The sequence below is a fragment of the Chrysemys picta genome, chromosome 6 (genome assembly GCF_011386835.1).
Source record: "Chrysemys picta bellii isolate R12L10 chromosome 6, ASM1138683v2, whole genome shotgun sequence".
Classification (NCBI taxonomy): domain Eukaryota; kingdom Metazoa; phylum Chordata; order Testudines; family Emydidae; genus Chrysemys; species Chrysemys picta.
The window spans coordinates 24,631,436-24,657,011 of NC_088796.1; the positions used below are offsets into that span (position 1 = coordinate 24,631,436).

At 41.8% G+C, this 25,576-nt stretch overlaps 1 protein-coding gene across 20 annotated transcripts in view; it reads right to left on the reverse strand.

Annotated features, from left to right (window-relative positions):
- The window catches only part of PRLR (prolactin receptor), a 341,587-nt gene that overhangs the window by 254,851 nt on the left and 61,160 nt on the right, over positions 1–25,576 (reverse strand). For 4 of the 20 annotated variants that reach the window (XM_042845480.2, XM_065598860.1, XM_005303599.4 and 1 more), the window contains exon 1: positions 202–364. The exons of the other annotated variants lie outside the window; for them this stretch is intronic. The gene's annotated coding sequence lies outside the window, so the exon portion shown is untranslated. Of the gene's footprint in view, positions 1–201; positions 365–25,576 lie in introns of those variants that run through there. 20 annotated transcript variants of the gene reach the window in all.

The window sequence follows — 25,576 nt, forward strand, 5'->3', positions numbered from 1 at the left end:
AACTATCAGATTAATATTATTTTGTGCAATGACACACTTACTTGTCGGAGTTGTCTTATATACAAAATTATCCCAGAAAAACATTTCACTTACATACCAAAGTTCTAAACAAATTCCATTGTACAGGGTCCTGCACGTTTCACTTCTCTGTTTTTTCCATAATGGTAATATAGTAGCATTTAAAAAAGAAAAGTTACTTACAAAAATTGAGCCCTTTAATCCATTTAACTAGAAAATGCAGTCATTGTTTGAATAGTCCAGGTCTGACATTTAAATTAGGTACATTGTGAGAGTATATCTGTACATATCTCCCTCCCTACTAAACGGACACCTGCACGGTAAAGAACAGACAGATCTTGTTGCTCTCTGATAAGGTCACAGAAGCTTAGCTAGAATATAGCAATGCTTAATCCTCATTGGTTTTGCCTGCTGAGCACAAGGCTGTTTCCTTGACAACACAGCTGCAGTTGCTACGGCATTCACAGCCACATGTGATGTCAAGATTTTGGGATGGCCCACCATAAAAATCATTTACGTAATGCTATTTTCTAATCTTGTAGATTAAAAATGAAAATCAGTGAGAACCTCCAATATGTCCCCCCTCTGCTGAGATTTAAGCACTTAGCTATTATGTATTTATTTACAATAGTTTACCCAATGTGCCAGTCACTAATCATGATTCCTGCCCGAGGGAGTTCACAGTTTGGTTATTTTTTTTAAATTCTCTTTGAAGATATAAAGTGCTTTAATTTTCAACTAGAGATTTAAAATTACAGACTTATTAGGAGCTGTATTCAGAAATGCAACAATATTCTGGGAAGAAGAAATATGATCAATGACGTACCAAATAATTTATGCTAAGGGCTGTAGCTGTAGCCCAGAAGAGGATTTTTACAGAAACAGGAATGTCTTCAGGCACCGAATAATAGCTACTGTAGTTAATATACTACCTCAATGTTAAAATTCACCATAGCGTAGAGAGACAAGGCCTAATATATTACTTAAGCTTTACCTCAAGACCCACATTAATTGCCAAGTCTTGGTCTCATTGAAATCAATGGGAGGTTTGCCACATGACTTCAGCATGACCAGGATTTGGCCCTACAAGCTTATGTGGCACTAAAGTGAAACAGAGGGCCTTGTGTATCCCTTCTGTACTGGAGTCGCTAGTTCATTTGGGAAATTGTTCAAGTAGCTCTTTTCTACTATTTTATTACTGCTCACTCCGTATAGATTATCTTGTAAATGCTCAAAACACTGTCACTGATTACTCTACATGTTAAATTTCGATACGTTCTGTTTTCATAACAGGAGTGTAACTTCTCGCTGACTGAATCCTACAGGTTCCCTTCATTTTTCACTTGGACGTTCTTCCCCACTGCTCATGTAGTAATCCAGGTTAAGGTGTTTTCTTGGCGGTAACAAGGATTAGTCAAAATGCTAGATATGCATATAACTTGTAATAACATCCCTGGTTGGGATTTAAGATGAGCAAATAGCCATATATTCATTTTCTCTGTTTATTGAGGCTACATTATTACAGTAGCAGTGCACTCCACTATCTAGCCCCATTCCAGGAAACCCAGAGCAGGCTGTTGGCGGATTATAAAATCAAGGGACGCTAATAGCCATCCAAAATATTAGGATCTAGTGATGCATGGCTAACAGAAGTGTGTGTGAGACAATGGTTCCCAAACTTTAACCACCCGTGAACCCCTTTCACGAAAATGTCAAGTCTCGCGAACCCCCTCCTAAAAATGAATATTTCTAGGGATTTTCTCCTGTACCCGAGTATTAAATTATAAAAGCAGTGATCTTGGAAATATAAAATTTGTTTTTATGACATGCTTATTACATGCTATTATTATTTATCATTACAGTATTTTTATTACATTATGAAAATGGCAACACTTCCAAGATCTCACTTTCATGGCTTGTATCACTTTGAATAAGCCTGTTATAAGACAAGGCTTCTATGTTTCATCAAGGAGTATCAGATGTGAAACAGCATGAAGATATTTAAGAAGCCAACTCAAAGAGTTCCTCCTACACAAGCATTCAGATCTTGAGTAGTCGAGGCAAACAACACACGTTACAACAAAGCTTAAACTTGTTCTTCATAATAATTTTAAAAACAATACAAGCTGCCTATTTAATTTTAAAACAGCAAAAAATATCCACCTCCCTTTCCATTTCCTATAAGGCAGGGGTTCTCAAACTGGGGGTCGGGACCCCTGAGGGGGTCATGAGGTCATTACATGAGGGGGTCACAAGCTGTCAACCTCCACTCCAAACCCCACTTGCCTCCAGCATTTACAATGGTGTTAAATATATTTAAAAAGGTGTTTAATTTACTGGGGGGGAGTCGCACTCAGGCTTGCAATGTGAAAGGGGTCGCCAGTAAAAAAGTTTGAGACCCACTGCTATAAGGAGTCTTGAAGTTTAAATCTCCTCAGTGTGATATATATACTTGCTTTGATCTGCTTAGCTCTTGGAAGTCCAGGGACTCTGGGCTGCTGGCCCGGTGCTGCCCAGGGTCTCTAGGAACTGCTCTGTCCACCATTAGGGAATTCCCCCTGTAATATTTCGCAAATCCCAGTTTGGGAACCACTGGTGTGGGGGACGGAGGGGGAGAAGAAATCTTCCATTGGTCCATAAGCCTTAGGTCTCATGTAGTGCCCTCTGCTATGGAGCAACCTTATTTCTAGTGAAATCAGCAGAACACCCCAAAACTGCTGCTTAGGCTTTGAGTGTGAATATTTCCACACAGTTCTGTTTTGGTGCCCCTAGAGGGGGAATAACTTATTGTAAACAACAACTAGAGCTACAGTACATATGAAATATGATCAGTATATTTTGGAGAGTGAATATGAAGTGTGTGCCCACAGAAATAGCCAGAGACTGCATGACAGCTGATCCAGAAAGCTTTATCTGTATTAGCTGATGTTTTCGGGTATGTAGTGTTGTGTCTAATAGAGGATATGTGCTGAATTAGGAATACCATGTTGTGATGTCAGGGATGGTAGTTAATGAGGAATGATTTTCAACTACAACGTTTTAACTTATCACAAGCTTGATCTCTTCAGCTTGCAATTCATGCTTTTCTGTTAGATTTTGATACCCCATGTGGACTTCATAATTCTAAAACCAGTGTTCCCCGGGAACATGAGAATTAGGAACTACTTAGACAATGAGGGTGAAATCCAGACTCCACTGAATTCAACGAGGCAGAATTTCACCCCAAGTTTTTGAAATGTGTGTCAAAATGTGACATAAAAATTAGGCAGTATACACTGTTAATTCAGAGGAGAAATTTTCTAGAGATAAGATGGCACACATAACATGCTCAAGATCACTTGTTGCTTGGCACTCACAGTACACTTATGTTAATGACAAGCATGTGAGCCATTTATAAGATGCATAATGCCATCCTAAGAAATGGGCATGACAGTAGGCGAAAAGGGGACCATCTTGCATCTAATGAACATTAAAGGCGTGCTTGCCAACAAGGGGACCCTAAAATTATTTTATGTCTATGAACCTTTTAGCTGCTTAAATGTTCAAATGTAAAAAGGGCCTGCCTACTTATTTGAGCTTTAGCCAACTGGAAGAAGATGAAGACACAGAAAGAAATTTAAAAAGAAGCCTCCACCCACCACAGGTGCTTTGCAGGAAGAATGGCTGAAAACAAGATTCAGCAGCCCAAATAAGTTTCTTGGAATAAACTGGCAGAGTGTAAAACCAGTTCTATGGTGTTTCATTGGCTTTTACTAGCAGAAACATTTTGCAAAACAGATTGCAAAGAACACCCTTGGCTAATAATTTTACAATTCACTCTCAGATTTGAAATGATCATATACATCTAAGTTATGCTTTAATGAAAAACAATTAAGCAACATGTGAAACAAGTATTACTGAAGCAATAAATATCTGAAGGCCCACGAAGCCAAATGGCAAATTATAATGGCTTCCTTTTCCCAACTTCCCCAGGTCTGTTGCCATTTCTTTAGACGTTATCTATGTAAATGAGATTGTAAACAGCTTGGAACAGGGAGCTTGTCTTCTTTTCTGTAATGTACCATGTATATCAGTGGCATTTTGTAAATTATAAGAAATACATTCATCCAGTCTGTCTAAAACCAAGGAGTATTAGAAAACTCAATGACACAAAAAGATGTCTGAAATTACTCTCAAGAATCAAGAATTGGTATACTGGCTGAACTGAACTTCTCTAGCTTCTGAAATGTTTCCATCCCCACTACAAACCAGTATGAAGAGATACAGAAATCAAATCCAAGAAGGACAAAGCTTTTGACAATAATTAAGGATGAAAGTGTTGATATAGAAATATAAATTATGAGGTGTTGTTAAATGCAGGATTTTCAGAAGACTATTTTACTTTCACACTGCCTCAACGCTCTCCAGTTAGAGATCATATTCTATGTATATGGTGAGTGTACAGAGTGTACAGAGCCAGCTAATAATGACCACCCCGCTAAGAACACTGGAACTCTAACAACTAATTTTAGATTTTTTTTAAATTGCTCTTTGATGATAAATATGCAGGTTTCTTTTCTGCACACAGTTCTCTATTCTTTTCTGTAGCAAAAGAAAGAAAATTCACAAACAACAAACTTCCTTTAACATTAGTTAAGGTTGCTCTCATCAAACTAAACCATGGAACATTAGGAAATGCAAAGTTAAGGATTAAAGAGCTGCAAAGTCCTGAAAATACCAGAATAAACATTGCCCAAACAACTTTAATTCTGCCCCCGGGCATGTGTGTTAGGTACAGGATTTAATTATAGGCAGAAGTGAAGTTTGCTTTAAGAGATTAGCCCAGCATCACCCAGGAACTCTGTGGCAAAGGCAGGGATAGAATCCAGTTCTCCAAGGCAGCATTCAACTGTATTAACCAGGAGATCATCCTTTCTCTTCCTACATCACCTACCTCATTCACTTCACACCTTCCAGGTCGATCTGCCTTCAAACCGTGCCCAGAGAACATCTGTATACACTCATGCTTCATACCATCCACTTCCTTGTCCTTGTGTCCCATCCTGACACCAAGTGGTGGGCCTTGCTGTGACGTGAGGATGGTGAGGATCCTTGGTGGGACAGTTTGTACTCCACTCTGGTCCCAGGGACCACCAGGAATATTAGTTGGTGGCTCGTACGTGGAGCCACGAGCATAGGTGTGTGCCTAGCACGGTTCATGAATTCCCCCAATACCGGTCCTTTCTGTGGTGAGAGGCCGATCCTGGTGCACATTTACCTACAGTGCATCAGATTGGAGCCCGTCTTCCAGCTCCTCCAGAATCTCCTACTGAGGTTCTGGCTGCACTTTGCTCTGCACCTCCTGATCCACACACACACTGTGGCCCCATAAAGTTGCAAGACCTCCTCGTCAGCCTTCTTTTGGTGCTCGCCAAGATGGCCATCCATCACACCAAGAGGAGGAAGCTGGATGGGGAGCACTCTGCCTGTAGGGCCTATTTCTAGTCCCTTGTTCAGTCATGCCTCTGGATAAAGTTCCTCTGGGAGGTGTCCACTGCCTCCCTTGGATGCCTTGGAGAAGCAGTGGGTGCTGTCCAGGGTTCTCTGCTTGATGTCCCCTTCCAGTTCCCTGATTCTTTACTTCTGACCTCACCCTTTCTCCTGCCTGCATCAGTGGTTCCTCCCCCTTAATTGAGGGACAGAGCCTTTAGTTTTGGGTGGGCCTACATCCGCCCATCCTTGGTACTTCAAATAGTACAAGCCTTCCAACTTCTGCAACAAATGAGGAAGGGGTGATACAGACAACAGCCTCCTTAGTACACAACACTGATTCACCCCCAGAGTAGGTCCTGTGCACTGAAGGAACCAGTGGTCCTGTGTAAAAAATAAAAATGAGATCATGTATGGGCAACATTCATCTGATCTATCTTAACTTGGGAGTCATTAACTTCGTATTTCCTAATTTTTTATGGTTTAGTTTACTGAGGAGAGCAACCTTTATTAACATTAAATGAAATTTTTGTTTGTGAATTTCCTTAGTTTTTAATAGAAAAATATTTAACATGTGCTATTTAAACAAAACACTTACACATTTGTTATCTCCAACATATTTTATTGCTATTGTTATCTTTGTGACAGTCTCTCCACTCAGTGACATGTTGATCAGTATATTGATCAAATTAAACTGTATTCAAAACAATTTGTTTTTAAATGCAAATTAAATTGTACTTATCTTCTAAATGATTTTTAGCTGTGTAACAAAAGAGTAGAGACCTTTAGAATTACTTTTTTGTTTGTTTGTTTTAATAAAAGGTAAATAATCATAAAGGCACAGCCCCACCAATTTGTAACAAGCCTATAAACAAAATTACAGCTCCTTTTCAGATATATTGTATCTTATTTTCATGTAACCCTTGAAAGTTACAAAATAACTCAAGTAACAAATTGAAAAGAAACAGTACAAACCCAAACGTGCACAGGACTTTATCAAAACCTAGTCTGATTTTGTTACTGCTCTTCCCAGGACCTTTCTTTGTAAAAGTGTTATGCTAGTCTGAGGTAAATCAATTATCAAAGGCAGCCATTGCCATTATAACTTAGGCAATAGCGATTCTACCAATGTATATGAACAAACTGGAGGGAGTGAGGGAGGAGCAGCTGATTATCTCCGATATCACAATGTTGCTGTTCAGGCAGCAGCAAATGTGCATTGGGAAGTGGGGGACAGAAGTCAGGTTTTCCCACTATTCAATTTTTCCCAAATTTCCTAAAACCCCAACATACAAACACAAATTATACACTGGAGATCATTCCACACACATTAATTAGTTGCTGAAATTTGGTTCAGATTCCCCTTTAGAAAGAAAGTGTTGAGCAAAACGGTGAGACACAAAGTAAAGAAGTGATCTGAGACAGCTAATTATATGTGCTCCTAGAAGTACCACCTATAGTTAAAGTTGCCTAACACATTCTCTTAAAAACTCCTGTTTTCAGTGGCTTGTAATTTTGCCAAACTAATTGTTTGAGCTGAAATTTCCCATGCTTTACCTATAAGTTAGATTGTTATTGGGTTTAAGGCCTCCTCTACACTACATGATTAGGTTGACATAAGCTGCCTTGCATCAACCTAGCTGTGGAAGGGTCTTCACTTAAATTTGGCTCCTGCTGTCGTAAGTGCCTCTCTACACCAATTTTAGTACTACCACCTCCCCAAGCACCATAGGGTCACAGTCAATGTAATTAGGTCGACATAATGTCAGTGTAGATACTACGTTGCTTATGTCCACTATTACTGGCCTTTAGAAGCCATCCCACAATGCCCCACACTGACAATACAGTCAATACAAGCATTCCTGGGGAGGACACGCACCGCTGACACAATGAGCCAAGTGTGCACACACAGGTAATTTACTAACTGCAGTGGCTGTATACAGACATAAAAGTTTGGTCAACATAATTTTGTAGTGTAGACATGGCCTAAGTTTCAGCAAAAATGGTTCAGCCATTTCTGAGAATGAGCTTGGGGAAAATAGTTTTGGTAAGGATATTGTTTGTCCCTGCATATTTCTTTGGAGAGTTCTAGTGACTCCTTGGTTTGAAGCACAACTTGACATTTGGTGGAGAGATAGTCCTAGGTTTAGAGAAGTTCCTTTTGCTATCCCTAATATAATTTAGCCAGATTTGAACAAGTTATGTCGCTGACAGTCACCATTTGCATATGCTCAGTAGAGCTTTTTAGAAGCTTGCTGCTAATATCTCTCAACATTTTACCTGCACTGAGCATGCTCTCAGCCCCACTCAGTAAACTAAACCACTCCTCACTGAAACTAAGAACAAAACCTAAAAATCCTGATTCCCAACATTCCACTGCTGTCTACGAAAATAGTTGTCTCCTCTAGTTGCTGGGCCACATACAGGATACCAGCTTATTTCCGCTTTTGGTTAGTCTTTTAGCTCAAGTGGTAGAGGTCTGTGCTGTTTATTTAAAGGTGCTAAATTCAAATCCTGGTGATGACCCATGCTGGGAGTCAATGTTTCCACATGATGGCACTAAGTTTAACTTTCCTTTTTAAAAAATACCTAGAAAAATGTTATAAAAATAGTATGTAAAAAGAATGTTAAAGTTGCAAAGTCAAGCACTGAAAAGCAAGGAAACCCCTCAATTAAGGTTGTCTGAAATCTCAGTTTGTCCCCCATGTATGCATGCATTATTTACACAATTTTTAATTACATGATCAGACTACCTACTGGACCCCTGCCTCAGTCAGAGCACAGGATGGACAGTGAATGACAGATTTGTAAGTAACAAATTGTGGTTAAGGTACTTGTCTGGAAGCTAGGAGAGTTGAATTCTATTTCTGGCTCCACCACAGACTTCCTATGTTGAATAAGACTGTCATAGCGAATATGCACAAGGTCACTGGATTAACATGGCATGAGCAAGCTTCATCCCAGCATTTCAGTACGTGACTTTGCAATAGTAACATTACATACAAAAAACTATTAAAACCAAATGCCAAATCTTCTCATAAACCAAAGAGACAGAAGCAATGAGTTTCTTTCTTTTTTTCCTAGTAGCCACCCAATCATATCAGTAGAGTTTTAGACTATGAATCAATCTATCAATTCAGATTTCATTAATATATTCCAGAACCCAATCTTTATCAATGGGTAGTACTATCAGGTTATTTCACAGTATCACCCATCCACATCATGGGAGACCTTTCTAGGAGGAAGGATGTGAATATCTGGCACAGGTCCAACACCACAACACCATCCTTCTCCAAATTTTGCCCTTGCATACTTAAGAGCATACAGAAATTTTGAGAGAATCCAAACTGTGCCCTGCAAATTTGATACAAGCCCTTAATTCACCCAACATAAAACATGCAATAATCAGCAAGCTATTGCCTGATGTAGCCTACTCACCTAATACCACCCAGTGTCTCATCTTAATGTCTTCTGAGCAAGCTGAGCAAGATAAAGAGCAACAGCTAGTGTCAACTAAACATATCCACTGCAAACAAACTTGACCCTTCTCAATTGTCTTCAGGCTGGGATTTGGAACAAAAGCGGCCCTTGTCACACGGATGGACAAGGGGCAAACATTCATGTGTTTAGTTCTATTGATCACTCTGCAGCACCTGACACCTTTGAACATGAAATACTGCTATCTGGCCTGTGAGCTGAGGCAGATTGAGGTTTTGTGGGGCCCTGGGCCAGACCGGCAGGAGCACCAGGCTGGCAAGCAGAGCAGGGCACCCATTTTTCTGGGCCCCCCCCAATTGGCTAGGGTGCCTGGGCCCGGGCCCCTTCAGCCCAGTGGCTAATCCACCACTGCCCGTGAGACATTGCTCAGGTTAGTGGGAATGCAATGAGGTGTCTCAAATCCTTCCTCCAGACCGAGCTTAGAGGAGAATGATAGGCAACTGATGATCCAGCTCTAGAGTCCTCACACGGGGAAAGTCAGTAAGAGGAATTCTCTCATTCAACATCTACATCAAAGAAGCCACTGGAAGAAAAAAAAATAAGTCACATCTGTTTGGTAACTGTTGTTCTTAGAGATGTGTTGCACATGTCCATTCCAATTTAGGTAACTCACAAAGCAGTTCCAGATGGAGTGAATATCAGAGGCTACCTAAAGAAAGACTGCAGCACTACTCTCCCAACTCTAGCATCGTCTCTTGAGACCTGAGAGAGCACAAAATGAGTGGTGATGGTATGAAGAGAAGACCAACTTGCAGTCACTGATGGGAACATGACCTAAGAAAGCAGCCAACGTTGCTTGTGCTCTGGTAGAGCATACTAAAACTCTGAGGCTGCTGAGATTCCACCACGTCTTTGCACAGTTGACTACAGTCATAGGGTTGGAAAACAAAACAAGAACAAATCCTCCCCCACCAGAGGATGGAATGCAGAGATAGCTGCTATTTGAACTCTCTGGGAACTGACAGAGTCCTTTTTCCATGAGGTGAAGTAGGTAATCCAGAATAAACTAAATAGGAGCCCAGGAAGGAGAAATATCTTTCTGCTGGGACCATACAGAAAACATCTTCCATTTCTTGAGGTAGTATAACTGCTGGAGAGATTTCTGATATTTAAAAGAACATTCTGAACTCCAAGGGAAAAAAGTCTGCTCAGTGACTGGACTCCCCCACATGTAGACTGAGGGGGTTGAGATGCAGAATCTGGCTGTGGTCCTGCAAAACTATGTCTGAGACCTCAGGGGAGAGATATGGGATGTCAAACTGAAAGACTCAACAGGTCCAAGAACCAAAACTGATGAAGTCAGGCTAGTGCTATCAAAATTAGCATAGTGTGATCCTGTTTGAGGTTGAACAAAACTCTCAGCACAATAGGTATGGGAGGAAAAGTATATAGAAGTTTCCCCCTCCAAAACAGTAGGAAGGCATTGGGCTGTGACCTGCAGTTGAACTGAACTGGTGACACTTCCTGTTTTGTTGGCAAATAGGTCCATTTCTGGCACTCCCCCAATCTGAAGAATAGATTTTGCTATGTCAGGACTGAGGCACTATTCCTGCTCTCTGCTGAGATGGTCTGCTAGACAGTTCTGGTGACTGGGGAGGTGAGATGCTTTGAGAGTAGTTCTGTTTTTGGATGCAGAAAGCCCACAAGTTCATTGCTTCTTGATGGAGGGGCTCTGACCTGGCACCTCTGCTTGTTTAGATAAAACATTGCAGCAGTGCTGTTGGTGAGCACTTGCACAGAACAACCTTTAATGTAGGGAAGAAATACTTGATGAGCCAGGTAGATTACTTGACACTCTGAAACACTGATGTGGAGAGAGAGAGAGTTCTGATCTGATCAGAGACCCTGAGTCTGAAAATCTCCTAGATTAGCTCTCCAACTGAAAAAAAAACCAAAAAAACAAAAAATGCATCATGGAGGGGAGGATTGGGGCAACAGGAACCCTGCTGCATACATTGACAGGGTCCATCCCCCGGCTATAGATGGCTAAACATTTGCAGGCACATGAGTTAGCATGTCCAGTGGATGATGAGAGGAAGAGTAGACAGACTTCAACCACCTCTGCATGACTCTGAGGTGAAGTCTGGCATAGGGAGTCATGTATGTGCAAGATGACATGACCTAGAAGTTTTAGGCAGTTCCTCACTGTCATATGAGGTTATGCCTTGAAGTCTTTACATAGTTCCAATATCTCCTGGAACCTCATCTGAGAATATGCTCTCATAGGGGTCAAGTTGAGAACCAGCCAACAAACTTGTCATCCAGTTATGGGTACACCTGGACCCCTGCCTTCCTGAGATGTGCTGCAGCTACTGGTCATGCATTCTGTGGGGACTTGAGGGGCTTGTGACAGATCAAAGGGGAAGACCATAAACTGATAATCAACAGTGGACCTTAAGAACCAGCTTTGATTCTAGTAATAGCCAAATGGAAGCAGACATCCTTTAAGTTGAGGGCAGCAAACTAGTGATTGGGATCTAGGAATGAAATAACAGATGCTAGGGTACTCCATGAAACTTTAGCTCTTTTTTTAAAATGTATATGTTGAGGTTTTGCAGGTCTAAAATAGATCTGAGGCCTCCCTTGGACTTTGAAATGAGTAAATAACGGGAATAGAATCACTTGTTGTGAAGCTGAGAGGTAGTTCCTCTACTATAGCCCCTAGCCATAACAAAGACTAAACTTCTTGAATGAGTATGATCATGTGAGAATGGACCCTGAAAAGGGTTGGTAGGGGGATAGAGGTGAATTGCAGGGTATATCCCAGTTCCACCGTGATTAGAACCCAATCAATCTTTGTAATATGGTCCAAGAATTTAGGAAGTAAAATAACCTGCTCGCAAAGAGGGAGTGAGGAACCATAGACACTGTTATGATAATTCCTTAAAGATATCTAAATTGTCTTTCTAATTGTAAGTATAGATTGTGTGGCACTATAGCGCCACACATTCATTTGAAAATCTGAAACAGTAACTGTTACACAATCTATTTTCATTGTTCTCTTTTACCTCTTCAATAGATCAAATTTCCAAAAACAAGACGTAACTATTATGCTTATCACAGGAGGCATCAGCTGAAATTCAGAGAAGGATAACTGCAGTCACCAAAACCTGCACGATACGATGAAAGAAATGGCTAATCCCCCCCAACACTGGACCTTTCAGATCAACAGAGCTTTCAGCTTTACTTCTATTTTAGCTTAGCATGTGCTGGTCAAGATCCAATAAAAAGTAGGAGGTAAGTGGATAAAGGATTTTCGGCAACAGATGGAGGAGGTGAGGAAGAAAAGAGGCTGATTAACAGAGGGGAATATGAGCATATTATGGGCTGCCTCATGTGTAAGGGCAAGTTATTTGTAATTGTAACAATTTTATAACTTACTAATCAAAAATAGCCATTTCTCTACCTTTAAAAATCTTAACAAGAATGTCATAAAATATATTAATGCATAAGGAAGAAAATAAGATCAGTGCTAAATAACAGACTACACGTAAAGTGACTTATGCTACTTGGATGTCCCATTCCCTCTCGGCTCACACTCACCGTTGCCTCATTGTCAGGATTCCCACTCCATTCCCACGCTAAGGCCAGCCTATCCTAATGCCCCTGCCCCGTCCCCGGCAGAAAAAAACCCCTCTCCTATCAGAGTCCTCTCTCTCTCTCTAGTCATGGCTAGATTATAATGAAACTGTGTTCACAAGTCTATAGCACAGTTTTGGGAACCTGTATAGAACATTAACATCCTTGGTCAAGAAAACTGTTTTAATATACTGCTAACAAGGCACATACTTAAACATGGTTTCTGATAACAGTGTGTGAGTGTAGGAAGGGCCTATGAAACTCTTCAATCTCTTGCATCTCTCTCAGTTCACACTATAAATTCCTTTGCGCTCTCCTGCCATCTCCCCTGTGACCACAGGCCCCCTATATCTTCTAATCCTCCCTTTCTGTTTGTATGGAGAGACTTTCCTATATATCCCCTTATTCAGTAGCAGCCAACCCTCAGCCAAAGAGCCATTTCATTGCCAAACTGTCACAGCTCCAAGAAATGGTTAAACACAATACAATTTTATAATCTCATTACATATATTGAATACAATAATAACACCACTTTGTATATAGCTCTTCATATACTCAAAGCACTGTAAAGAAAGTAAGAAGTTAGCCTTGTGATATAAGTACACAGTGATATCTCAATTTTACAGCTGGGGCAACAGAGACAGAATGGTTAAGTGACTTGCCAAAGGTCACACATCAAGTCATCAGCAGAACCAGGATTAGAAGTCAGTACTTTCTGCTTCCCAACACTGTGCCTATTTCTCCAGACCACAATGCCTGAAAGAAGAGCTAAATAAAAGTTAAAACAGAAGCTGGATTAGCACCTGACGCCAAGAGGAAACCTTCTTTTCATTCACTACCAGAGCTCCAGTTTCCATCTTTGTACTGACTATGCTTTTTGAAGTACTTGCAGATGTATTTTTCATATTGTCAAATTTAATGTTACAACTTCAAACACTTTCAGCCACTTCTGCAAATAACCCTAATTACCATGAGCCTAACAATAAAACTGACAGCCCAAAACTTCCAGCTTCTTATTAAATACCTGTCACAGAAGGTATCAGTTACTACAACTCCAATTTCAATTACTGTTCCGTAATTACCCTCCATTACAGCAACTCTCAAAGCTCAGACATCAAAGCAGAAGGTTTCACTCATCTTAGTTGTTTTCTGGCACTAATACACAAAGATGTGTTAAATATGTATCTATATTGTCTGTGTTTTTTCTGTATAGCACCATATTTTCATGAGGCAACATCCTGTTGTCAGGGTGTTTTTTAATTTACCTTTGTTCATGAAGACATTTTCAAGGTCCTTCTGGATGAAAGGCTTAATGCAAATGTAAAAGATTAACTATCTTAAAGAATTAATTAGAGAAGGTATAACACCACCAAGACAGTGCTTAAACTCAACAGTGTAAAGCAAGGCATGCATCATACAAGTTTTAATGAGAGTTTAGCAGTTAATGAAAGTGTCTGTAGTATTAAACATTTTGTTGTACCAGTCTCCTTCTAGCGTACTAATAGTGGAATGAGGAAAAAAATATCAATTTTAGACTTTTTCCTCATGATATTTTCAATTTTCTAACCTAAAAGCCTTGTTTTCAGATTATTAGTAACAAAGATAAGATCCTCGTCATAGGACAGCCCCACCTGGAGTGCCGACCAGACCCAGCAGGACAGGTAACCTGTCTCAATTTCCCCTTTCAGAGTCCTACAAAACAGTCAAAATAGTCTTGCCCTTGTGGGGTTAATTTGTTACAAAAGTCCCATGCACAAGCCATAAGAAAGCAAATCCTAGCACAAAGTCCCACAACCATAATCCAGACATTACATCAAATACAATACTGGCATCCCTCATCATACGCTAGCTCTCTGCCAGTCTTCTCCCATCCTTGTACCAGGACAGCCACCCCAGCTCATCCACCTAGAATGGAATGCAACCCCCCTTTTCTCAACAGGAATCCCTACAGTCTCTCTGCTGGGTGGTCATCTTTATAAGGGGAGCATCCTTCACTCCCCATGGTTCCTCTATGTCCAGCTCTCTAGGACAGAGACAGACATCTGCAGGTAAGTCATCCCAGCCCTCTGCTGCTCCCATGTTTTCAGCCCTATGTGGGCTTTGGCTCCAGCTCAGAGCCAGCAGACATCTTCTGCTGCTGCTGCTGCTGCCTTCAGTCCTCTGGCCCTGGCTGTCTGGCTTGGGGAAGTCAGCTAGTAAATCCCTCTTACTGTTCTTTGAATTCAGCCTTTCCCCCAGGAAACACCTTCTACTTCCTTCCAGGACCTTCCATTGTCCCCAATCTCTAGCAGCCCTCATCTGCCCCTGACTCCCACACAGGCAACTCTGATTCACCAAGTCTCTGTCTTATGGGCAGTGCTTCTATATTGTGATGCCAACTTTTCCCAACCTAGCGCTAAAAAAATTCCCAAATCTGGTGAAAAATTCCCAGATAAAGTTTTTTACAGTGCTTCTGTATCCTGGGAAATTTCCCCAAACCTGGGAATTTGTGAGTAAAATGTTTTGAATGAAAATTCCCAATTTCTCAAGTTGAAACATTTTACTCACAAATTCCCAGGTTTGGGGAAATTTCCCAGGATACAGAAGCACTGCTCATGGGGTCACTCCCTGACCTTTTACAGTCCCCAGGTGCTCCTTTGCCTTCTTAATTGGCCAAATGGGAGCAATTGCTCCCGGAGCATGGAGCCAGACCTGCTTTAATCACAGGGGTCAGCCACCCTGTCCTATATCTGTTTTTAGGGGGTGAGAATTCACCAATAAAAGTTAGCTCAGGGCTCTGTCTTTTTATCTATCCCATTAAAAACAAATCAATTAATTTACAGTTATTTTTGCTCAAGAAAATTTCCTATCTGAAATCACTAAAAATCAAGGAAGTTGCATGTAAAGAACATATTAACATCCACATAAAGTAACTCACATAAGTTATCCCTCAATCATAATAGCTGAATGCAGTCAAAGAGTTCTCATTTATAATAAATCCAGACTCCTCTCTATTCTCCTCCTGGGATCTCCCACTAAAAAAAAGAAGCTAGCCAAAAAGACCAAAGCCAAGAGGAAGAAAAAAATGTGTTTAACTACTTTAATCCATTTAATTGTTCATTTGTTGCCACTTACTTCAGTTTTAGGAATGCAGTGTCAAAAAATCATAAGGTTTGGTAATAACTAATCATCTGTTTGCAGTATTGATCAGCAGCTTTCACATCTTCTCCACTTAGAATGAAAAATAACTACCCAAGGAATTTAACACTGTGAAGCCTGAAGCTTTATATATATATAAAATTACATTATCAGAGGTCCTGCCCCCTTTCCAGATGTTCATAGAGTTTAGTAAATGAAGCCCTATTAATTGCTCATAACTCCTAATGCTTCCCCCTCTTCAACATCCAATGGCTATTGATTCCACACACTACTTACTAACTTGTCTCCAATCACTAGTGTCTCCACCCATTCCTCTGCCCCTCTAGATATTTCTATATGCTTTTTATTGCTGTCTCATAGGCATAAGAACCTTGATGTTCTTGTTACTTCTCTTTCAACTTTTCAGAGTACTTAAAGTTTCAGTTAGAGCCTGAAATCAGAAGCTAATGTTTCTAGTATTAAAAACCTTTTCAATATAAGTTATGCCCATGTAAATACGACAGAGCGACACAGAAGTTCAAAAAATAAAAAAACCTAGAAGAACAAACAAACCTTCTTTTGGCGGTGTGGGTGGAACCGACACACTAGAATTTTCATAATCCTGTCTGTTGCTATCGACTGCAAAATTAAATTAGCCACAGGGTCAAAGAGGCAGGAGTCCAATGGACTTTCTTAAGGTTCACTAGGTTGCAACCCTAGTTTGATCAATCTGACTATGTGGAGAAGATCAAGGGTATCCATGGTGAACCTTAATAGATCTCTTGTATCATGTCTGGGGAATCATTTTTCTGACTGACCAGTAACTACTCCATAAGGGCTTTCAGATTCCCTGCCACAGCGCTGGGAGCCTAGCAGCTTTGGAAGTCCTGGCTCAAGCCATGGCTCTCAGGCTCTAGGCTCCTGGCACTGCAGCTGGGAGCCTGGAAGTCCTGAGAACTCCAGTTGGGCTCTCAGGGCTTCCAGGCTCTCTACTGCTGAGACTCCCTGGCCAGCTGAATCCCCAGGCTGCCCGACTCTCATGGCACCTGGCTCCCCAGTCTGTAGGAGTCAGGCAGCTCAGGGAGCCAGCTGACTCAGGAGTCTGGAAGCCCCAGGGTCCCCAGGTTTGGGATAATCCACACGGCAGGGCTGCCCTGGAGCTGCAGACCCCAGGATCCTCAGCAGTTGCTGACATGATTCATGTCAAATTTCTGATGCTTTTCAGTAGTTGACAGCAGTGAAACTGACACATGAATCGTGTCATTGCCACTAAGCAGCTGCTGGGGATTGGGGAGCATATTTTGATTTGAAAACAAATTTTTGCAAACCCCAGTTCACATATAATTTTGAAAAAAATGGTTTCAAATTGAATTAAACTGAAACCAAATTTCAAAATGTCAGAATTCCTTGCAATCTGGAAATTCCAAATTTTGGCAACCAGATTTGATGATGGCTTGCCCCAACGCTTGCAGACCGGTAGGAACACATTCTGGTTTAGCTCCCATTCCCCTGGGAAAAGAGATGTTTGATTCACTGTGATGGGGTATACAAACCCCCACACTGGACAACAAGGGGTTAAAGAGCTGGTCTGGGCTCACTCAGCTCTGCCCCTGCTACACTTGCAAGACATGTACAGGCTGGAGGAGGAATTAAAAGGGAAACAGAAAAGCTCATCACTGGGCAAACCAGTAACCCTCAACTCTTGAGGAAAGGCAGGAACTGCCCCAACAACTACTGCCTGAAGGTCGCTCACTGAGGGAAGGGAGGACCTGATCCTGATTCACCCTGAGATGGAGGTATTCCTCTCTCTTTCATTAACTCTGTTTGTTTGTGTCAATTCCCCTTGCCTTTTCTTTATGGACTACCCCAGAAGGGGAGAGTCTTTGAAGTGACCTAGCTGAAGGACCAAGTCACAGGAAGAGGTAGACCACCACCGAGATGGAGCACCTAATGTACAGCCCCACAGGCCTGCAGAGCTACTAGGCTGCTGAAAGCTTCAGGTTGCCACCCAGTGGCAGCAGTAACTAACCTGTGCTCCACTTCCCATGAAATACTGAACACAGATCACAGGCAGTTCCATCTCAAGGGTTTGACAGACAGCAGCCCCATGGCTACTGATTGGCTCCCTGATCTTTATAAACCTAAGGGGAATTTCAGGAAGTGTCCAGGCAACAGTGTGGATCTTCTGTAGTTGTCATGACTGTTCCTTGCTCGATTTGGATTTTGCCTCCTGACTCAGACCCTGAAATCTGACTCAAACTCTGATCCTTGGTATCAACCCTGGCCTAGACCTGACTAAAAACTCCTTGGCTACTCCTAGCCTCAGGTTTGTCCCTGCTCTGACCCTTGGCCCTGACTGTCTTTTTTGGGATCCTGACAGCCAGTGCAGTAAACCCCAGTAGAGAGCGAACTGCCATGCCATGGCCAGCCACAATGAAGTGCCAGCGGTGAGTTGACCTCCTCATACTCAACTAGCCTGTTTCAAGGTTGTGCATGCTAGCCAGGCATATCATTTTGAGGGTTATCAGATGGGATTCTGCCAAGCCCATCAGGATCATGGTTTCTTGTGCTAGTCTCCTGAATGTTAATTTATGACACCTTTGCTGTGTTGTCTGCACCTATCAGCGCTATCTGGTTTGTCCCTTGTGACCTAAAGGTTTTGAGGGCCAATCGCACCAGCCACAGCAGAAGGAGATGGATGTGGAGAGCTGCTTCCTTGATCACCACCTCAGGCCCAGAATTTCTTGGAAACAGATCCCTTTAGAGGAGGTATTGGGAGAACTGTAACAGCTTCCTGTCTCTGTACTGCACCTCACTGTCACTAGCCTCCTGAGCCCAGGATTCCAGAGTTTGAGGTACAGCCATACTTACTAGCAACACCATTCTAGAATCTCCTGACAGCCAGACTTCTGAACTAATTTATACAAGAATTTTGCATCTCATCCTACTCTAGTTAAGACCAACAAGAGGGTCAGGCACTACATCTTTGCAGGCCTGCCCTTTCTCTGTCCTAACTCCAAAAAGAAGCAGCTACATGTACATTTTCATGAGAGCCTGGCACTGTTCCACCAGAGACTACCCTGTATCCCCCTAAATTCAGGGGCACAGTTCTGAGTTATCTAATGAGACTTCAAAGGCCAATGCCTAGCCTCACTAAGCACATTAATGCAAATTGCTGCCTGAAAAGGATTTGATTGTAACTCCCGTCAATGGTAACTAACTTCATTTAGACTGTTTGCTTGATCAACTTTTAAAACTTGTTTAAATAGAACTGACTGCAGCTGAAGTCTGCCCAGTTGGTTGATGGTTAATTTCCACCTTCCTGGGCAAGCCAAATGGGATGTCATAAAAAGGGAAGTAATAAAGAGTAGCGGCCTGATAAGGTGGCTTGATATAGAGGCCAACAAGGAACTTTGGGAGGTTTGGATGAGGTGCAAAATAAGATTCAAAAGCTGGTGCCTTCACAGATGTTTTGGTGGGTTAAAATTATTTATGTAAAGACTTATCAAGCCTCTCATAGTCTTTTTGGTGACAAAGTAGCAGATCCAAGGGGTAAGGAGCTGTATTTTGTTTCACATTTAACCCATACTTTGATTTAATTCAAGTTTGAAACCGAATATGAATCACCTCCCATACTTACAACGAAGAGTCCGGTGGCACCTTAAAGGCTAACAGATTTATTTGGGCATAAGGTTTCATGGGTAAAAAACCCACTTCTTCCATGCATCTGAAGAAGTGAGTTTTTTACCCACAAAACCTTATGCCCAAATAAATCTGTTCGTCTTTAAGGTGCCACTGGACTCCTCGTTGTTTTTGTGGATACAGACTAACACGGCTACCCCTCTGATACTTACTCCCATATTTGTTACTACAAACATTTAGGCCAATCAACATACACTTGAATAACAAACAGCATTATCTGGCAATCAGTATTTGCATAACTAGCACACCAATGATTTCTGCTGCTGTTGCTGGAGGGAAAGGATAAATAATGCAGCTGTTCCAGTTTCCTTGTTTATTTTCTACTCACTGTGGTTCCAAGAAAAAAAAAAAAAGAGACATGCATTACAGGCATTAGATCTGTAGAAGAGAACAAAAATAACATGATTTTTAATAATTTGTGTGAAAATAATACATGCTTACCTGTGGTTCAAGCAGAGTATTAATCTTTCCCCTCAATCTTAGAGGAGGATAAATTTATATTCTGACATACATCTTATTCCTTTTGAAAAATTCTATAATTATTGGAGATTGAGGATGGCTTAGAAACCCACTTTTATGCCAGTATGTCTTCAGTAATGTTTCCTTTGATTTTAAAAATCACGGCACATTTTTTTCTGGTGCTGGATAACAGGTAGCACAAGACTCCTATTTTCATTATCGTCACCTCTTAGTTTCCATTTCCAGTCACTGCAGGATGTTAACTCATGGCAGACAGATTGCAGTTGGGTGAAACAAGGGCATCATATTTCTTCTAATCTCAGGCTTAGTCAATAAAAGTCTGTAACCAAGGTCTCTCATGCATATGGGGCATGAAATTTGATTTCTAAGTTGAAATCTAATTGCTTAAGCCATCATTTTTGCAAGTGGATTTAATTCATTATTTTAATAAGAAAAATATCAGCAGAACTTTGATATTTCTGTTATGTTTTCAATAGCTTTTATCATATGTAAAACAAGTTTATGAAGTAAGTGTGCAGAGCATAGGATGTGTATAACGACTATTTTTACTGCACAGTTAATCTGGGCACTGTTAATGGATACAATTAGTTCAGCACTCAAAGACTTGGGGATAAACCCATACTGAAACATGTGTATACAGAAAACTGATCAAAATGTTTCTTTTAAAAAAAATAGTGGTCAGTAGAGCTGGCTAGAAAACAAATTTTTCTTACATAAGAACATAAGAAAGGCCGTACCGGGTCAGACCAAAGGTCCATCTAGCCCAGTATCCTGTCTACCGACAGTGGCCAATGCCAGGTGCCCCAGAGGGAGTGAACCTAACAGGCAATGATCAAGTGATCTCTCTCCTGCCATCCATCTCCATCCTCTGTCAGACAGAGGCTAGGGACACCATTCCTTACCCGTCCTGGCTAATAGCCATTAATGGACTTAACCACCATGAATTTACCCAGTTCTCTTTTAAACTCTGTTATAGTCCTAGCCTTCACAACCTTCTCAGGTAAGGAGTTCCACAAGTTGACTGTACGCTGCGTGAAGAAGAACTTCCTTTTATTTGTTTTAAACCTGCTGCCTATTAATTTCATTTGATGACCCCTAGTTCTTGTATTATGGGAATAAGTAAATAACTTTTCCTTATCCACTTTCTCCACATCACTCATGATTTTATATACCTCTATCATATCCCCCCTTAGTCTCCTCTTTTCCAAGCTGAAGAGTCCTAGCCTCTTTAATCTCTCCTCATATGGGACCCGTTCCAAACCCTTAATCATTTTAGTTGCTTAAGATTTTTACTTCATTTGATTGTACATTTTCTTTCACATATAGTGCCACTCCCCCCCCCCCCCCCGACCTGTTCTGTCCTTCCGGTATATTTTGTACCCCGGAATGATTGTGTCCCATTGATTGCTCTCAGTCCACCAGGTTTCTGTGATGCCTATTATATCAATATCCTCCTTTATCACAAGGCACTCTAGTTCACCCATCTTATTATTTAGACTTCTAGCATTTGTGTACAAGCACTTTAAAAACTTGTCACTGTTTATTTGTCTGCCCTTTTCTGATGTATCAGATTCTTTTTTAGGTGAATGTTTATCATCTGATCTGGCCCCTACTTTATCCTCTTCCATCCTCTGCTCCTGACTATAACCTGGAGATTCTCTATCATTAGACTCTCCCCTAAGAGAAGTCTCTGTCCGAGCCACATGCTCCTCTGCAGCAGTTGGCTTTCCCCCATCAACTAGTTTAAAAACTGCTCTACAACCTTTTTAATGTTTAGTGCCAGCAGTCTGGTTCCACTTTGGTTTAGGTGGAGCCCATCCTTCCTGTATAGGCTCCCCACATTTCAGAAGTTTCCCCAGTTCCTAATGAACGTAAACCCCTCCTCTCTACACCATCGTCTCATCCACGCATTGAGACTCTGAAGCCCTGCCTGCCTACCTGGCCCTGCGCGTGGAACTGGGAGCATTTCTGAGAATGCCACCATAGAGGTCCTGGATTTCAGTCTCTTCCCTAGCAGCCTAAATTTGGCCTCCAGGACCTCTCTCCTACCCTTCCCTATGTCATTGGTACCTACATGTATCACGACCACCGGCTCCTCCCCAGCACTACACATAAGTCTGTCTAGATGCCTCAAGAGATCCGCAACCTTCGCACCAGGCAGGCAAGTCACCATACGGTTCTCCCAGTCATCACAAACCCAGCTATCTACGTTTCTAATGATCGAATCTCCCAATACTAATACCTGCCTTTTCCTAGCAACTGGAGTTCCCTCCCCCGGAGAGGCAACCGCAGCACCGTCTGGAAGGAGGGTCCCAACTATGGGAAGGTTTCCCTCTGCTCCTGTTGACTGCTCTGCTTCCCTGGGCCTTTCACCCTCCTCAACAGCGCAGGGGCTGTCTGACCGGAGGTGGGACAATTCTACAGTGTCCCGGAAAGCCTCATCAACATACCTCTCTGCCTCCCTTAGCTCCTCCAGTTCTGCCATCCTTGCCTCCAGAGTCCGTACATGGTCTCTGAGGGCCAGGAGCTCCTTGCACCGAATGCACACATACGCCACCCGCCCACAGGGCAGGTAATCATACATGCTACACTCCGTGCAATAAACTGGATAGCCCCTCTCTGCAGCTGGGCTTCTGCCTGCATTTTCTCCTAGTTAATGAAGGGGTTGTTTAAAGCAAGAAGTTTTGAATGTAGTTTGGGCTATAGGTTTTAAGGGGAATAAAGGGTTTAAGATAGAACTGGCAAGGGACCCGCGCTCCCTTCCTGCTCCCCTTCCAAACTCCCTTGCGAAACTCCCTGTTAGTGGCCCCTGTTTGCAAAAGCTCCCTGGTCGCTTGTGCGCTGCTTTATAAAGCCCTGGCCTGGGTGAATGTCCCGCCCACTGATTAAGGCTCAGCCAATTACCAGAGGCTTCTAGCCTTCAGACCTTCCTTTGAAGCTCACAGCTTCCAACTGCCAGCCACAGCACACGGTCCTTCAACCAACCAACCAACCAAACAGACTGACAAACACAAGCTCAGCACACAGCAAGTAACCCCCAAACACAAACACACACTTCTTTTTGTGGTAAATTCTGACATTTCAACATTTGTTTTCATTTAGAATCATAACAAAAGACTGAAATTCTGAAATTTCCCACAAACTGGAAATTAAAAAAAAAATTCAATTTGAAGCCATCTAAATGTTTCATTTTGATGTTGTGAAGCATTTCACTTTGATAACTGTGATGGGGGGGAGGGGGCGGTTTGTCGAGCTGGGCTGCCTCCATTGGCCCAGTGCAGGGTTGGTAGACTCTGTCACCCTGTCGTCAGGATTGCCAGTTAGAGCAGGTAATTGCAGCACGGTGGGCTCCAGACTTCTGGCGGAGCCAAGCAAACAAACAGTCCGTAGCCCCGAGCCTCTGGGCTGCAGCTGATAACAATGATTGGAATTCTGGCCCTCTGGGCAGGGGAGGACAATGATCAGCATGTAGCCCTTGGGTGGGGCTGGGCAAAAAAACACTCTGTAGCCCCTGTGCCGGGGCTGAGAGCAAACAGCCAAGCCTGATGGCCTGTGGTAGGGGAATCCGGCCCCACCCACTCCACTGGGTTCCAACGCAGGGCCCTATGACACCGGGGACTTCCCCATTAAGGGTTTAAGAATTGGCTTCTGCTACATCCCCTGGTCACTTCCTACCATAAATTGCATCCCAGGATCTCCTCGGCTGGCAGCAGCTTGGCATCCCCATCAGTCTCCACAGTCCATGAGTTATGTGCAGCGTAGTCAGGTCCACAGGCTCTGCCACCTAGAGCATCACCAGCACCTTAGGCTGTGTACTGCAGGATCCTCCATTCTCCTCCAATGCCAGCCCCAACTGAGCTGGGCTGCCTCCTTTTATCTGTCTCTTCCACCTGGAGCATGTGCAGCATGGGAAAGGGTGTGTGGCCTCCTGGGCTCACAGTGATTGGTCTGTTCCCATTGGCCCAATGCAGGGTTGATTCACCCCGTCACAATAATGTTGAAACATAAGAATATAATTTTAAATGTTTCAATGAAATAAGCACATTACTTTGGCAGGAAATGTTGTTTGGGGACTTCATGAGCAGTTTACATTATAATAAATATAATATCAAAGTCAGTATTTTAATATAATATGAAAGTAAAATTAAAATGAGTGGAAACATTATTAAAAGAAAACATGAAAGTCAACAAATTTTGTCAAAATTGACATCGTTTTATGAAATGTTTTGATTTTTTTTTTATGAAACTACATTTTCCAATAAAAATATTCCATTGGGAAAAAAAAATAAGCAGGTCCAATGGCCACTATTGCCTGTTTCCTATGACACTGGTGGAATTGAACTTGTCTGTCTCGGTCAGAGCATGCAAACTATTACGGAAATGCAAACCACCATTTGATCATTGCTCCATAATTGATATGAATATGACACTACTTAGCTTTGTTTCTATCATACTTTACTCTTCTGTTACTAGATTCATAACGCTGTAGAATAGCCTTAGCTAAGGATAAATATTAAAAAGATACCTTAGATAAAGTTCTAATTTTATGGCTGTTCCTGCCATTTCTGTACCCCCTTTTCACTGTACAGTGAATGCTTTAAAGTTGTAGGAATACTTTTGTTAACATTTTTCTCCACACTTTTAACTGGTTCACCACCCCTGAAGCTGTGCCTCCTCCATATGTTTGTGGTTTAGGAGATGGTGAATAACACTTTTCTCACACAAACCCCAAACCACATCTCCTGCCAAATATAGGCTTATTAAATTGAAGCACTTAAAATGGAGAGCAAAGAGCATCTCCCTTTTCTAATAGCAACAAAACATTTTTAAAAGGGAAAAAGTAGACAAATGAAACAAATAGGCTTTTTGGCCTATTTAGAGTAAAGTTTTCCCTCCAACATTCCTCTTCCTTTGCCCATCTTGCTGTTACAGTGGTTGCTACTAAACATGCAAGTGTCACCGTGCCTCTGTGGGTCACAATTTAGAATACCAAATTCAGAACAAACTGCTGAGAAATGGGGCAGACACATCCCAAAACTGGTGGTTATTCTCCCATAAGATATACCAAACCACAACAAAAGTAAACTTCTGATTCACCTCCCTGGCTAACAAGAAGTCAGAAAAGCAGTCTCCTTAGGTATTCCAGTCCTTGTATCACCACCAAAAACACTAGACTTAATAATGAGTGGTTATTTAAAACCAATTTCATCAAGCAAAGAGTTCTTCTGATCCCAAAGGACCAGCCACATACACAGGTCAGTATATAACTTAGATCTGACCCAATAATCATGCTGTTGCCAATCCTTTAGTATTTAATATCTAAAGGTTTATTTATAAAAAGAAAGAAAAGTGAGAGTTAAAATTGGTTAAAGGAATCAAATACATACAATAATTGTAAGGTTCTTGGTTCAGGCTTGTAGCAGTGATGGATTAAACTGCTGGCTTGTTAAGTCTCTGGTTGCTTCCAAATCATTGGAAGGTCCTCAGTCCCTTGGTTAGAATGCTCCCATTAGTACAAGTTCATAGTCCAGAGGTTTGAGCCGGGAAACAGGCAAAATGGAGATGTTTCCAGGGCCTTTCATAAATTCTGCCAAGTGAAGGGAAACCCATTGTTCTAGTTTGTGGAAAATTACAAAGTAACAAGATGGAGTTTGGAGTCACATGGACAAGTCATATGTCCGTGCGTGCTTCCTTAGGGCTTGTCTACACTAGT